This window comes from Phascolarctos cinereus, unplaced genomic scaffold (assembly GCF_003287225.1).
Source record: "Phascolarctos cinereus isolate Bilbo 61053 unplaced genomic scaffold, phaCin_HiC Scaffold_5;HRSCAF=322, whole genome shotgun sequence".
Classification (NCBI taxonomy): domain Eukaryota; kingdom Metazoa; phylum Chordata; class Mammalia; order Diprotodontia; family Phascolarctidae; genus Phascolarctos; species Phascolarctos cinereus.
The window spans coordinates 70,444,148-70,460,170 of NW_027555958.1; positions in this window are offsets into that span (position 1 = coordinate 70,444,148).

Sequence of the window (16,023 nt, forward strand, 5' to 3'; positions counted from 1 at the left end):
ATTTGGCTTCTTTCTCACTAAAGATTTTGAATCTCATTAGAAAAGATTAGATTTGATTAGAGGAACAAGGGAAGTCAATATTATGAGAACACAAGACCCAAAATGAAGTATTAAAATTTGACAGATTCTTCAGGCAAATAGTAAATTTTTGAGAAGAGCATTAAGATTATGTTGGATTAGAATTATTACAGTGGAATGGGGTTCTAGTCCAAATTCTATCACAGATGAACTATGTGATTGAACAAGTCACACCCTCATTTGCAAAACAAGAGAGTTGGGCTAGATGGGTTGGCATGTAATTGCAGATTTTGTAGGAGAAGGAAGTAGGAGAAAAAAAATACGATTATGAAGGTGATTTGGAGGACTTTGGTGCTGTGAAGTCAAGGTATGGAATTTGAGGAAGAGATGTTTGGGAGAACTTGAGAAGAAGGGTTAGAAATGAAGGAAGGAGGGGCTGCAGAAAAAGGATTTGAGGAAGAGGAGGACAAGAGTAGAAAGACCCAAAGAAGAGAAAAAAGAGCAGAAAAGGGGGAAACAGCTTGTGAAGGAGAAGAAGCAGTAGCAGAAAGATTCAAGCTGAAGGATTCAAGAAGGAAAAGGTAGCTGATAAGACAGACAAGATACAGTAACTAAAGCAAGTTGTCAGACAACTTGCTATTTAGTGACAGAAATTAAGGGGCAAAGTGGTTGGGCAACTGGAATTTAAGTGGTTACTATATGCCAGGTACTATGCTAAGCCATAGGCATACAAATACAAAGAAAAAAAAAGATAGTTCTTGACCTCAAGAAACTTACATTCTATTGGGGGAAAAGGGTGAAGGCATCTGTGTGAGGTTAGGGTGTTGAAGTTTGGAATGTCAAAGCATAATAGGAAGAGGAGTAAAGATTGGCCAGACTGGGCCCTTCCCCAAATGGAGACCCCAAGAGAAGCTTACCAGTTGGAGAAGAAAATTGGCATGGTGTAGGGATGTTCCACTGTGAAAAGGCTGTAGAGGTAAAGATGAGGCCTTAGTCACCAAGGAAGGCTCTAGGGTAAGACTGCAGTTGAGGCATGGGTCTTGGAGTCCAGGAATTCAGAAGGAAATTGGGTATAGCTGTGAAGGGGGTAGGTAACAAGATGTCAAGGAGTCAAGAGTACCAACTCTGGAAGATTCTTCTCCCATTCCAGTTTTCTAAAGCAGTTCCTACATATCCATTTAGTTGCCAAGTCTTATTATCTTCCTCTACATAGCTCATTCCTGTCCACTTATCTCTCTACATGTGACCACCATCCTGTAATTACTATGCTCCTCCCTCTCCACTCAAATCTCTTTCCTTTCTCATCCATCCTCCACACAGCTATCACAGTGTGGCACAAGTCTAAAGCATAGGTCTGGCTACATCATTTCCATGTTCAGTGAACTCCAGTGGCCCCCTGTTACCTCCAAAATTGGATACAAAGACTTCTGTTTGGCATTCAAGTCTTTCACAAGCTAGGTCCAACCTACCTTTGTTAGCTTCATTTTACATAATAACCTTTCACACCCTCTAGCTGAATTGATCTTTTTGACGTATCTTATTTCTCCCTAGCTTTCTTCTCGAGTTGGAGAGACTTCTGCCCTGATGCTGCAAGTATCTCAGAGCACTACTATTTCTGGAAAAAACTCTAGTCATTCTTCACTTCACTCCTGACACTCTGGCCTTCTCACTAATTTCCTTGCCCTATCCTATGGGTAATCTTTCCTTCTCTTTCTTCCTCTCATCCTCCCCCTCCCCCAACCTCACTCTATTCCTCCTCCCACCCCCTACCCTGAACTCCAATTCTGAATCCATGAACCTTGATCAAATCAACTCTGTCTTTGTTCTGGGTGGGATGTGTCAATCTACTCTCCCATAACCCCACTCTCCATCCCAGTGACCTTCCATACCAAGTGACCTTCCTTAGCTACTGTTTCTTATTGTAAGCTTGAGGGCAGAGACTGTCTTTGCTTTTTACATTTGTTCTCTATTGTTTAGCCTGGTGCTCAGTGCCTAGTAAATACTTGAAGATTTTTAAAAAAATAAATACATAAATTTGCCATACTCTATCTCTCATATCTGTGCCCTTAAACCATGTCTACAGTGGCCTCCCTCTTCACCTCCAGCTCTCAGAGACCTTAGTATCATCTAAAATTCACTTCAAGTATCACCTCCTACATGACACCTTTTCTGATCTGCCACCTGCTAGTACCTCTTTTCCTTTTTTTTTTTGTTATTTTAGGCAATGGGGTTAAGTGACTTGCCCGGGGTCACACAGCTAGTAAGTGTTATGTGTCTGAGGCCAGATTTGAACTCAGGTCCTCCTGAATCCAGGGCTGGTGCTCTATCCACTGTGCCAGCTAGCTGCCCCTATCCTTAAATTACCTTACATTTACTTTGAATGTATTTTGAATATACTTGTGCGTGTACATGTCATCCCTCTCCCCCCAGAATATTAAGCTCCTCAAGGATAGGAACTCTTTCATTTCCATCTTTGTATTCCTAGTACTTAGCACAGTAGAGTGCATAGTATAAATGCTTAATAAATATTTGTTGATTGATTGTTCTCCATGGGAGATATAATTTCTATTAAGCATAGAAAATAGGGGAAATTTACAATGACATACTGAGTATGTGACATTTATATTACCGTCACAGCTGTGACTATGTTCTATGCTCAGGACACAAAGGTCTCCCTCCTGAAAGAGAAGGGCCTCGAAGAATGTCTTTCTACTTTTCAAGTTATCAGGGAGGATGAAAAGTTCCTTAAACATTCAAAAATGCATTATCAGTATGAGAGTAGAAGAGAAAGGATATGGAGAACAGAATAGAAAAAGATAAGAAGAGACGGGATATAAAAAGGCAGGAGAGATCTGTGTCAGGAGGCTGGAGTGTAGAAGAATGGCTTACAGAAGAAGAGGAGAGGGGGGATCATTGAGTACTTGGAGCTCAAAAACAAATCAGGCAAACTGCAGAGATATTGTAGGTTTGGTTCCAGACCACCACAGTAAAGCAAATATCACAATAACATGAGTCACATGAATTTTTTGGTTTCCCAGTGTATATAAAAATTATGTTTATGATATATTGCAGTCTATTTAGTTGCAATAGTATTATACCTGAAAGAAAGTTTATATACCTTAATTAAAATACTTTATTGCTATACAAATGCTAACCATCATCTGAGTCTTCAGTGAACTTTTTTTTTTTTTTTGCTGGTGGAGTGAGGGTCTTGCCTTGATGTTGATGGCTGCTGACTGCTTAGGGTGATGGTTGCTGAAGCTTAGGGTGTCTGTCACATTTCTAAAAAATGAGGCAACAATGAAGTTTGCCTCCTCGATTGTCTCTTCCTTTCACTTGAACACAGAGGCCATTGTAGGGTTATTAATTGACCTAATTTGTGTTTCAGGGAATAGGAAGCATAAGGAGAGGGAGAGAGATGGGAATGACTAATCAGTGGAGCAGCAGAACACACACAATATTTATCACTTAAATTCACTGTCATTGGGTGTGGGTAGTGGTGCCCCAAAACAATTACTATAATACCGTCGAAGATCACTAATCACAAATCGCTGTAACAGATATAATGATAATGCAATATTACAAGAATTACCAAACTGTAACACAGAGACATACTATTGCTAAAATGGCACCAATAGACTTGTTCAATGCAGGTTTGCCTCAAACCTTCAATTTGTAAAAACCACAATTATCTACGAAGCACAATAAAACAATATTCTTAAAGCGGGAGATACTATGTATACTGATGAGGAGACAGTTACTTGGAATGATTTTGGGAATAGACAGAGGCTTTTAGGTGAAGTCATCCAGTTAGAGTCAGAGAAAAAAAAACGACGATGATGAGTGATTCTATTGTGAGAGGTAGTAGGGCAATTATTTGTCCTTTATGTAAGTAGAGAAGTCTGAATGTATGTATTTGGTACCTGATAGAGAACCTGTCAAAGCTCATCATATGCAGTGTCAACTATCTACTTCTGGTGAATCTGGTGATTCACATGGACAAAAATGCCTCTATGAGCTTAATGTGTTGTTTTATAGTATAACGGGTGAATTGCCAAATCAGTGAGCCCTAGGGTGCCACAGTGACACCTAGTGTTACACAGAGAAACTACAGACAATCCCACAGACCAAAAATTCTATAGGGGGCCATCATCCCCAGAAGGATAGAAAAATCTCAAATATTAAATTCTGAAGACACAGAGAGAAACAATTCTGATAAATAGGAAAAAATGGGAGTTATCTAAAGAATTGATTGTGGATATGTTTATCAACCAACTTAGATTTTTTAAGAGACCTACAGAACAGAGAAGCAAGAACAGGTAAGAGAAGATATAATACAACAACCTATTATGGTCCCAAACAAATAGTATCAGGGATGGTAAAGCTCAGAATGAGCTGAAGACATTAAGGAAAGCTAAGAACAAAAAACCAGGGATTGTTGTTTTTAGCTAAATTGGTGGAAAGAGAAAAACCAAGAAAGGGTAGGATTGCTACTGCTACTTGGCATGGATAGTATGATAAGTGATGGAAGAGAGGAGGTGGAATTATCTAATGGTTATTTTTATTTTGCCTTCTCTTCCAAGGGGAATTGTCTTTGTAATGGAAAGGGCTGAACAAAAATGGTGAGCTTGGAACTGATACCCAAAAGAAATCTAGAAAGAGAAAAAGAACATTTTGCCTTTGATGAGTTCAGTTAGCTGGCCTCATGTGAATTGTATAGATTTAGAGTGTGAAGAGATCTTAGAGGTCATTTAGTCCAACATCATGCTTTTATAGATAAGGAGACAGAGACCTAGGAAGGTTTAATATCTTTTTTTTTTAAATTTTGATTTATCAACAATCACTTCCATATGCTTTTGAGTTTAAAATTTTTCTCCCCCTTCCTCCCCACCACTCTCCCCAAGATGGTGCACAATCTCATATAGGCTATACATTTACATTCCTATTAAACATATTTCCACATTAGTGATTAGAAGTAAAAATTAAAACCAATAGGAGGAACCAATTGAAAGAGTAAATAAAACTCTACAGAAGAGAAAAAAAATGATAGCAATTCAACTTCCATAGTTCTTTCTTTGGATGTGGATAGCATTTTCCATCACGAGGCCTCTGGGGATGTCATAGATCCTTGTATTGCTGAGAAGGGTTCAGTTTAACAATATTAGTCATTGCACAACATGGCTGTTATTGTGTACAACTTTTCCTTGGTTCTGCTCACTTCACTCAGCATCAGACCATACAAGTCTTTCCAGGTTTTTCTGAAGTCAGCCTGTTCATCATTTCTTATAGCACAATAGTATTCCATTACATTCATATACCACAACTTGCTCAGCCATTCCCCAATTGATGGGCATCCTCTCAATTTCCAATTCTTTGCCACCACAAAAAGAGCTGCTGTGAAAATATTTTTGTACATGTGGGTCCTTTTCCCATTTGTATGATCTCTTTGGGATATAGCCCTAGAAGTGCTATTGCTGGGTCAATGCCCTTTGGGCATAGTTCCAAATTGTTCTCCAAAATGGTTGTATCATTTCACAATGCCACCAACAATGCATTAGTGTTCCAATTTTCCCACATCTTCTCCAACGTTTTTCATTTTCCTGCTTTGTCATGTTGGCCAATCTGATAGGTGTGATGTGGTACCTCAGAGTTGTTTTGATTTGCATTTCTCTAATCAATAATGATTTAGAGCATTTTTTCATATGACTATAGATGGCTTTAATTTCTTCCTCTGAGAACTGTCTGTTCATATCCTTTGACCATTTGTCAATTGGGGAATGGCTTGTAGTCTTATAAATTTGTCTTAATTCTCTATATATTTTAGAAATGAGGCCCTTATCAGAGAGACTGGTTGTAAAAATTCTTTCCCAATTTTCTAAGGTTAAATATCTTGCCATGATCATGCAGATAGGTCTTATAGTAGATAGAGCACTGGACTTGGAATCAGGAAGACCTGAGTTCAGACCTTGCCTCAAACACAAATCAATGTCTCTCAGAGATTTCTTCAACTGTAAACCTACCCTACTTGTGGGGCTACTGTGAGGATAAGATGAAATAACACATGTGGAGGTTTTTTGCAGACCTTAAAATGCCATATGAATGTCATTATTGTTATTAGTAACAACAACAAGAATAACAATAAATGTTTGAGGTAGGATTCAAACCCAGGTCTTCCTGACTCCAGGTTAAGTACTTTATGTGCTACACCATGCTGAATCTAAGGCTACTTAAAGATCTGGCACAAGTGATTGATTGCTCAGCCCCACTATCATTAGTGGCATTTAAAAAGGTTCAAGAGATATAATTTCTGGGTCATTTGGTCATTTTATTGATAATGCCAGCGTTTTTTAAAAAAAGGATTTTCAGTTGGCCATCTCTCTCTTAGACCAAAGATAATCATGGTGGTGGGCTCAGGTCTTATATGTCCTTTTGGAAGAAGTATGTTCCCCAGGGTGGCAATCAACTCTGATTGGCTAACACTTAATGAGAGAATGAATATTACAATGAGCGGATGAACCTGAACCTTGATTAAGTCATTCACTTATAAGTTAACCCCAGCTTTAGGCAATCTATTCAAAGAATTTATAGCCTGCCCAAGCCTGAGCAGAACACTGTGGCTCCCCATCTGGGTCGAATCTGAACAGGAAAGTTAGTCTAGTCTCGTTATCGGCAATGTCCTTCAAGAAGCTAAACTTTTAAAATCAGGACTTTAGAAAAAAGAGAGAACTCTGGATCTCTCCAAATCATTGGTCATTAGTAATCATTTCTCTCACCTTAATCTTTGAAAAATTATGGAAATTAGGAGGGTTTTTGGAGAATTACAAATGTTGTTGCAAATGTAAAAAAGCAAGAGAATGGAATATGGAAGTTCTAATTCATTGAGGTTGATTTTAATTCCCAGCAAAATTTGAGAATGTATTCTTAAAGGAATGGTTAGTGAACATGTAGAAAAGCAAGTTGTGATCACAAAGAACCAGCATGACTGCATCAAGAAGAGGCCATGCTTGACTAACCTCATTTCCTTTGTCCATAGTGTTTCAAATGTCAGAGGATTGCTTTAGATGTAGTTGACCCAGATTTTAGCAAAACATTTGATAAGGCTTTCCCAGTTATTCAGATGGAAAACATCTCTGAGAGATGTGGGCTATATAATAGAACCACCAGGTGGATTCTGATTATGGTGTTTGGCCAGATTCCAAGAGCAGACACTAATGGTTTCATGTGAATTTGGAAATGGGTTTCTAGTAGACTGCCCCAGGGATCTCAGCCTACCCCCATACTTTTAAACATTTTTATCAAGGACACATATAAAGGCATAAATAGCATGCTCATCATATTTGTAGATGATATGAAGCTGGGAGGGATAGGTAACATGCTAGATGGCAGAATCAGGATCCAAAAACCCGGATAATGTTGAGTATTGGGCTAATTCTAAGAATATGAAATTCAGTAGGGATAAACATAAAGACTTACTCTTGAGTTAACAAAAAATCAGCTTCAAAAGTTCAAGGTGAATAAGGTATGGCTAGACAGAGGTTTGTCTCAAACATATCTAGGATTTATAGTGCCCTGTGGGTTCCCTATGTATTAACTGTGCAAAATTCCAGCAAGAAATCGAATGCAATCTTGGGCTGCCTTAAGAAAGCAAGAGTGTTCAGGACAAGGGAGGTGTTAGTCTTCCTGTCTTCTCCCCTTCTCAGTTCTGGGAGCCACATTTTCAGAAGGACATGTGTCCACAGGAGGGTAACCAAGCTGGTGAGGCACTTTGTATCCTAAAAATAAAACGGTTTAGGAAAAAAAACCAACCAGATATTAGACTTAATGAGATCTGGGCTGACCCTGATTAGCTGCGTGATCCTTGGAGAATCTGTTAAACTTTCTATTCCTCAGTTTCTTCATTTGTAAAATGTGAATGACAATAGTTTATTACCAGAGACCATTATGAGGAAAGTGCTTCATACATATTTACCTGCTTCATAAGATTCCTATTAAGGTCTTATGAATATTCCTTCACTTTGCTATGCAATCTTGCTACAATCCTGTAAGTTGGCCTTATTAAGCAGGTTTCATTACCAGGAAAATTGTCTCAGTGTCCCACATTGAGAGGCTTGCTCAAGTATATTTTTCTTAGGTAGCCCTGAGACTAAATTGTGACCTTCCAAAACTTATCTCACTGATAATTTAAGGGAGACTTTAATTATCTATTAGCTTACAAGTCAAATCTGTTGGCCAAAATGGAAGTCTTTCATTTTTAATAAGAAGAAAACTTTTTTTTTTTACTTCTTCAGGGAAATAAAAAATATGGATGTTTCCCATCTTGCTGAGCCTCTGTATGCCTCTTCTCTGTAGGCACATCACTCCAGCTTGATTTTAATTTATTTTTCTGGATCAGTCAATCAATGAACACTACATGCCAAGAACTGTGCTAAGCACCAGGCATGCAAAGATAAACAGTAAACAGTTTTTGCCCTCAAGGAGTTTACGTTCTCATGGAAGAGACAACATAATCATATACACAATATAAGCAAAACAAATACGAGTTGGTTCGATGCCAGAGCCACCTGGAGTGCCTAAAACAAAATGGCATGGTTACACTTTCTGATAGTAGGAGAACAAGAGTAAAATTATCTCCTTTCAGCGTTGATTATCCTGACTCGCATTCTCCAGTCCTAGTGGTGGCTTGTAGGATAATCTACGAATTTAATTCAATTGAACAAGCATTTTTTAAGTATCTAGTAAGTGGCAGGCACTGATTTAAAGAGCAGAGATACAAATACAAAGTAAAATCCACGTCCACGCTGATAAGATGATGAGTATTTCCTCCATTCGCTCAGAAGACTTTTCTCCTATTGGTTTCTTCCAGAAACAAACAAACAAACAACAACAACAAAAAAAACCCAACAACAAAAAACTACTGGACAAAAATTTGACAACATACCATACCTACAGGAAGAAGAAATTGGAAGTATATACATTCTGTTCTCTGGAAGAACCTGTCTTCTGAGCTGAGTTATTACTTGGCTGAAGTATATTAAATGTACAAGAGGTGTCTAAGAGTGGGAGGAAGGAGGTAGGAACATTCAATGTGGAACAGTGACCTTGCTTTTATTTTATTATTTTATTTTTTTAAAAGCTATATTCAGAACACAACAGCAGATTCTAAAGCCCTTACCTCACAATTGAAAGTCAATAGGTTCCACTTCTTTTTTTTCCTAAAGGATTTAATTAAAGTCAACATTATCGTTCCTTTGTTTCAGATGGCAATGAATCAGTGTGTATATAAGAACAGAGACAAAGACACAGGAAGATACAGAGAGACAATCAGTGGGACAGAGACAGAGGGACAGAAGGAAAGATAGAGACAGAAAGGCAGAGATAGGAATAATGAAAGACAGACACAGAGACAGAGAGATAGAGAAAGAGAGACAGAGACAGAAGGAAAGATAGAGACAGAAAGAGACAAGAACAATGAGAGACAGAGAGATAGAGACAGAGACATAGATGGAGGAGATAGAGACAGAGTCAGAATCAGAGATGCAGGAGGAGAAGGTGGGGAGAGGGGAGAGGGGAGAGGGGAGAGGGAGAGGGAGAGGGAGACACAGAGAGAGGGAGACACAGAGAGAGACGGAGAGACAGAGAGAGACGGAGAGACAGAGAGAGAGAGAGAGGGTGAGAGAGAAACAAAGACAAAGAGAGTGATTAAACTGATACAGACTGTTACTGGTATCTAAGTAAGAGGCTTTTAAAATTGCAGGCATGTGTGGGGCTCCTTAGCTTACTTCTTCCCACCCATCTAAATTGCTCAAAACCCCCCATAGTCACGTGAAGCCTGCACATTACGTGTTTATGTAGCCCACATTCTCGGTTACCAATACTACAACTGGGCACGTTAGAGAAAACACCTGCCTAGAAAAAAGGCCCCTGTGATTGCCGAGGCCTGTTTGGCAAAAGGAAACACAACTGTCTCTTAGCATATTAATGCAGCTCCTGAGGCCCATGCCAGGTAGGAATCGGGGAGGTTTAGCCGGTTGATTTGCTGTTTCCTTTATTCCCCAGAAATATGAATTTCTATTCATACCATCTTTGTTTCTCTTCTACCCTATAATTTGGGGAAAAGGAAAGTACCCAACGTGCAGGCTTAACAGTCCCCATTGACATTTTGGGGAACAGAGCAGAGAGATTAGACTGAGTTTCCTCTGCAATTAGTTTGAAGTGTTTGAACCTTCTGCACAGCTGTGAAACAATATTTATTCTTCATCAGCATTTGATTTCATGTGACTGAGGCCATGCGGTGTATGTGACTGTGTTTAAAAATGTCAGAGCTGTCTTATTCAGCCAGCTCTTCCTGGAGGAGAAGAGAAGGTAGCCTCTGAATAGAAGGGGGAGGGGCCAGTCCCTCAGACAGAAATGAACTGCTTCCCTTCCAAGGGGGAGGAGCTGAACCAGTAATTTCCTGATTCTAAGACTGGCCCTTTTACCACTATTCCATTCTGCCTCACTTTCTAGTGTTAGTATGTTATTGTTGTTATTGATAGTAAGTGCTTTAGGTTGGGAAGCTGGTTGTGAGGGAAAGCCAAGGAATCTAATACCTTTATTTTCCATTATTAAGCAGGCCTATGACTTATTATTCACATATTCATTTATATTTATATAGCAATTCATACTTAGTAAGGACTTTGCTCACTGTGACCCAAACGATGGAGAAAAGAGCACTGACTTTAGAATCATAGGACCCTAATCCTGTCTCAAGAGCTCACTACCTTGCATCTTCAGCATGTCATTTAACTCCCATGGGCCTCAGTTTTCCCATCTGTAAAATGAAAGGATTGTATTAGATGACCTCTGAGGCCCTGTCTGTTTCTAGTTCTATGATCCTACACATCCTGCGTTAGATTATTCATGAATCAGAAACAAGGATGGTGTCAGGAAGACTTGAGTTCAAATTCTGCCCTAGACACTTAACTAGCTATATGGTTGTGCAGGTCACTCAGCCTCATTTTTCTGTAAAATGAAGATAATAATAGCACCCACTTTATACAGCTTTTATGAGGACCAGATGAGATAATGTATGTGTAGAACTTTGTAGACCTCAAAGTATTATATAAATACCATCATCATCATCATCATCGATCAGAGTATAATAATTGGATTTGTCTGGAAAGTGTTATGATCATTGAGTTCTAATTTTAGATACTATACTATATTCAGTCAGACTCAGCTTCCTGATCTTTGTTTATTTGGCCCATATTCTGGACCTATTTTGAATTGAGGATATTATTTTAAGAGTGGCCTTGGCAATGAAGAAGAAAGAGCATTCAGATTTCAGTGAAGTACAGGTTCCCAGTGATATTTTATGCCAATATCTAATTTCCCCCCCCGGTTTGCTACCTTCTTTAGAAAGAAAAATAGGAAGGCAAAGATTAAGAAGTAAAGAAGTTTGACCTGTTCCAAAATATAGTCAAACAAGCCTTTGCCTAGGAGTCTGAGAACTAAGCAGCCAGTCTGCCTTGTATCACCTCCTCTTCCTTTCAGTGACATGCAGAGGCAAGGAAGCCTCAGTGGCCATTCATCACTGAAAATTGCCTCATACTCTGGCTTGATAACCCAGTCAGCTTTGTTTGGGTGGGTGGTTGAGGGGCATCTGGATTATTGAACATAGTCAGAAGGTAGGGAGAAAGTTTTATAAATCAGTCTATATTATACTATATATTATACTATATATTATAAATCAGCCTTAATGTGAAATTTCTGAAAAAATAATATTTTATCTGGGATTCAGTTGTAATAGGAGCCTGCCGTAGCAATGACCACAGTGACTGTAGGATCTCTGTGACTGGAAAGACAGAAAGTATTCCATTGAGCAGTCTTTGACTATTGGAAACAAAGACACACAGAAGTGAAACTGATGGGATGAGATTTTTTTTTTTTATGAATCAAATGAATCCAAAAAAGCAAAAGTCACTAACATATTATCAGAGAGAGCAAAAAAAAAAATCAAAAACTAAAAATGGGATAAACAAGGAAATTATAGTATGTTGAAAGGAACTAGAGGCAGCAAACCAGTAGTAGTAATAAACTAACATGCTCCAAATGCCCGAGCATCCAAATTCATAAAGGAAATGTCTGAGCTTTAAGAAGACAGACAATAACATAATAGTGATAGTAGACTTCACTGTTCCTCTATGAGTTTTTGATAAGTCTAATAGAAAGATAATCAAAAGAGGAAATATGGAACTGAACAATTTTTTTTGAGAAATGAGAGTTAAATGACTTATGGGATCTTTTAAATAGGATAACAAAAAAAAACCCCGTATTTCTCTGTACCACATGGAACTCTTACAAAAATTGACCATGTACTAGGGCATAGAGATATTGCAAACAAATGTAAAAAAACAGAAATAGTTAATATATCATTTGTAGACTGTAATGCAACAAAAATAGAAATTTGTTCAGGGGCCACAAATAAAACATACAGACCCAAAGAGACGCTTAGTAATGAGATATTAAAAAATGAGTGGGTCAAAGAACAAATGGTAGAAAATTAATAGCTATGTAAAAAGAAAATGATATTGATGAAACAACATACCAACATTTCTGGGATTCAGCTAAAACAGTCCTCAGGGATACATATACATATATGTTTCCTGACTCCAGGCCTGGCATTCTATCCACTACACCAACTAGCTGGGCCAACTGCATCTTCCTCCCAAAATTGTAGCACCCCAAATTAAATAAAATAGTCCACAGGGCAGAATAAAATGAGATGATCATCTATCACTCCTAGCATGCTTCACTAAAGGTGGGCCTGGCTTGCTTTTGTTTTCTTGGTTGTCATAACACACTGTTGACTCAGTGCTGGCCAGGAAAATCTTTTTCAGCCTAGCATGTATCAATGTCTTCGCTATCTCATGTTTCTTAAATTAAGCTTTACAATTCTACTTTTATTCTGAATTTAAATATAAAAAAAATGAGCATTTCCACATATACAGAAGAACACACAAAAAAGGATTGCATATAAATCTGCAATTCTCCATTTCATACCATTTTCCTTTAAAAAGATACAATAAAGTCCCTATTATATTTAAAAGTGTCCTGTTTGTATGTGCTTCCTTCTGGGCTTCCTCCTTTTTTTCTGTTGTGTGCATTTAAAAAAATGTTTCAGTGTTCATTTTTTTTTTAATTACTCTAACTCTTCTCCTCTTTTCTCCCCATCCTTCTTTTAAAAGTTAAGAGGAAAGAAAACCCTTTGTAATGAATAAGCATAGTCAAGCAAAACAAATTCACATAGCAGCCATGTCAAAAATGTATGCCTTTTTCTGTACTTTGAATTTATCACCTTTTAGTCAGGAGGCGGGTGGCATATGTTATTATACGTCTTCTGGAGGCATAGCTTGTTGTTTCAATCACAGCTTCTGAGTCTTTCAAAGTTGTTTTTCTTCATGATAGCATTTTCCTTGTATAAATTATCCTGATTCTACTAACTTCACTCTGTATCAGTTCATACTACCCAGGATTCTTTGAAATCATCTCTTTGTTAATTTCTTATGTCCAACAATATAACATAACATTTTCAGCCATTGTCCTAATTGATTGATAACCTCTAGATCTAGTTCTTTTCTTCTCTTCCCTTTTCCTCCTTCTCTTTTTCTATCCCATTTCTCTTTTCTCCACTCCTTTCCTCCCTTCTCTTCCCTTTCCCCTCCTGTCCTGTCCTCTCTTCCCATCTCTTTTCTCCTTTTCTCTCCTCTTTTCTCCCATAGTAATCATGTGAGGCAGTATAACAGTTTTATTGTCCTCTTTTGGGGTCATGTCTTTTGGCTTTGAGGTGACCGATATTAGAGAAGGAAGAGAAAGCTCCAACAATTCCCACAAATACTAGTATTTCTTCAGGATTAAATATAGTAGCTTCATAGTGGACCTTCACATTTAGACACCCGTCTTTTGGTTACCTCTTAGGGCTTCAGTTTTCTCATCTAGAGCTCAGTACAGTGCCTGGAAAATAGAAGACACCTGATAAATGCCTGTCGACTTGACTGCGAGATGATGGGATTGAATTAGATAACTTTTAAGGTCCCTGCCTAAGAACCTATGATTTGCTCAGATGTAGACAACAAAATATATTCCATAGTTGGACCACCAGATGGCAGACGTAGAAACAATATCACCAAACTAGGACTAAGATTTTTTCAAAAAGGAATACATATTGTTTCCTTTAGAAAAGGGATTTTGAAGCCTGGCAGCAGAAGACTATTGTGTTGCTGTCAATTCAGGATGTATGCTTTTATTCTAATTCTCGCAAAAAAAGGGGAAGAAAAGTCAAGCATAGTGCAATGGTTCTTTCCATGAGCGATGTTGGAATATGTAAATGATGGCTTTGTGAAAGTGACATTAGAAATATGAATGAGCTAGGGCCTATATTAATACAAAATGTGTGGGAGGCAGAGCTCAACCTGGGAAATGTGAAAGAAAGCTTGCATAAAGACTCCGGTCCCACAAGATCACATGATAGAAAATCTCAGAGTTGTTCATTATTTTTCAGATGGGGGTAGCAGCAGAAGTATACAAAGTAAAATGTTTCTAGAAGAAACGATACAATCTTCAGCTGTTAAACTGCATCATTAGTGAATAAATTATCATTTAGTCATGGAAACATGCATAATTTTTTGCTTTTTTAAAAAAAAATTAAAGCAATCTTTTAACACACGCATTCACAGATCCAGCAAGAGTGCATCAGTGTAACTATTTCCCAACAACCCGTCCCAAATATGTCATTTTTCTTTTTTGTTTTTGTCACTTTCCCACTCTGTCAGGTGGGAGGAGACAGAATCTTAAGTTTGCATTTTCTCATTAGTATTGATTTGGAATTTTTTTCTCATATGTCTGTACACAGACTGGGTATCTTCCTTTTGGTGCTGTCTTCACAGCCTCATGACATTTTTTTCAGTTGAGGAGTGGCTCTTTTTCTCATAAATTTGAATCAGTTTTTGTGTATGTCAGAAATGAGAGTCAGGAAAATTTGTTGCAAAGATTTTTTCCCCCTGGTTAATTGTTTTCTTTCTAACTGGCTACATTGAATTTATTTATGCAAATACCTTTTAATTTTGTGTAATTAAAACTGTCTATTTTATCATCTGTGGTCTTCTATATTATGTTTTTGTCATGAGCTCATAGATCTGAAATGCATTTTCTACTTTGCACATCTAATTTGTTTATGATATGACTTTCTGTATGTAAGTCACATACCCATTTAGAATTTATCTTGGTGTATTTATGTAATACTCTGAATTCCATTTCTGCTATACTGTCTAGTTATCTTCATTGCCTATGATCCCTTTCAGCAAAGTACGGTTTCCTTTTTAACCAATTCACTTTCTTTTTTAATCATGTCTATTTTTGGTTGTTGCATTGTCTGAGATCATGATTAGTATTTTAAAATCTGGCTGAAGTATATTAGATTTTGCCTCAGCCTGTATTTTGACTCTATGACTTTATGTTTCAAGTATACTTCTTGTAAGCAACATGGTTTTGGATTTTGCTTTCCAATTAATTTTTTCATCCTCTTCTGTTTTATGGGTGATTTCATCCCATTCATAGTCAAATTTGTAATAATTAAATGTATATTTATAATCAGCAAGTGTATCTATCCTGTTCTCCTATACTTATCTTTCACTTTGATCTCCATTCCATTTTTATAAAAAAGAAGAGATTAGTGGGACCAGAATGTACTGTGTACCAATGCTTTATGTTGGACACAATCAGCTTTTCTTCTGTCTCTCTTCCCCTTACCCATACCCTTTTGAGCTTAGAGTTTGTTTTGCTTATAACTAATTGGCCCCTCTCTCCCCATGTATTGTTCCTCCTATTTTGCTTTTCCCTCTTCCTGTTCCCATCTATTTTCCTGTTGAGGAGAATGTATTTCTGTATCAAACTCTTTATGTGTCTGTGAATATTGTTTATGCGTGATAAGTTCCTCAATCCTTCTTCTACTTTTATTCCTTAGTGTAT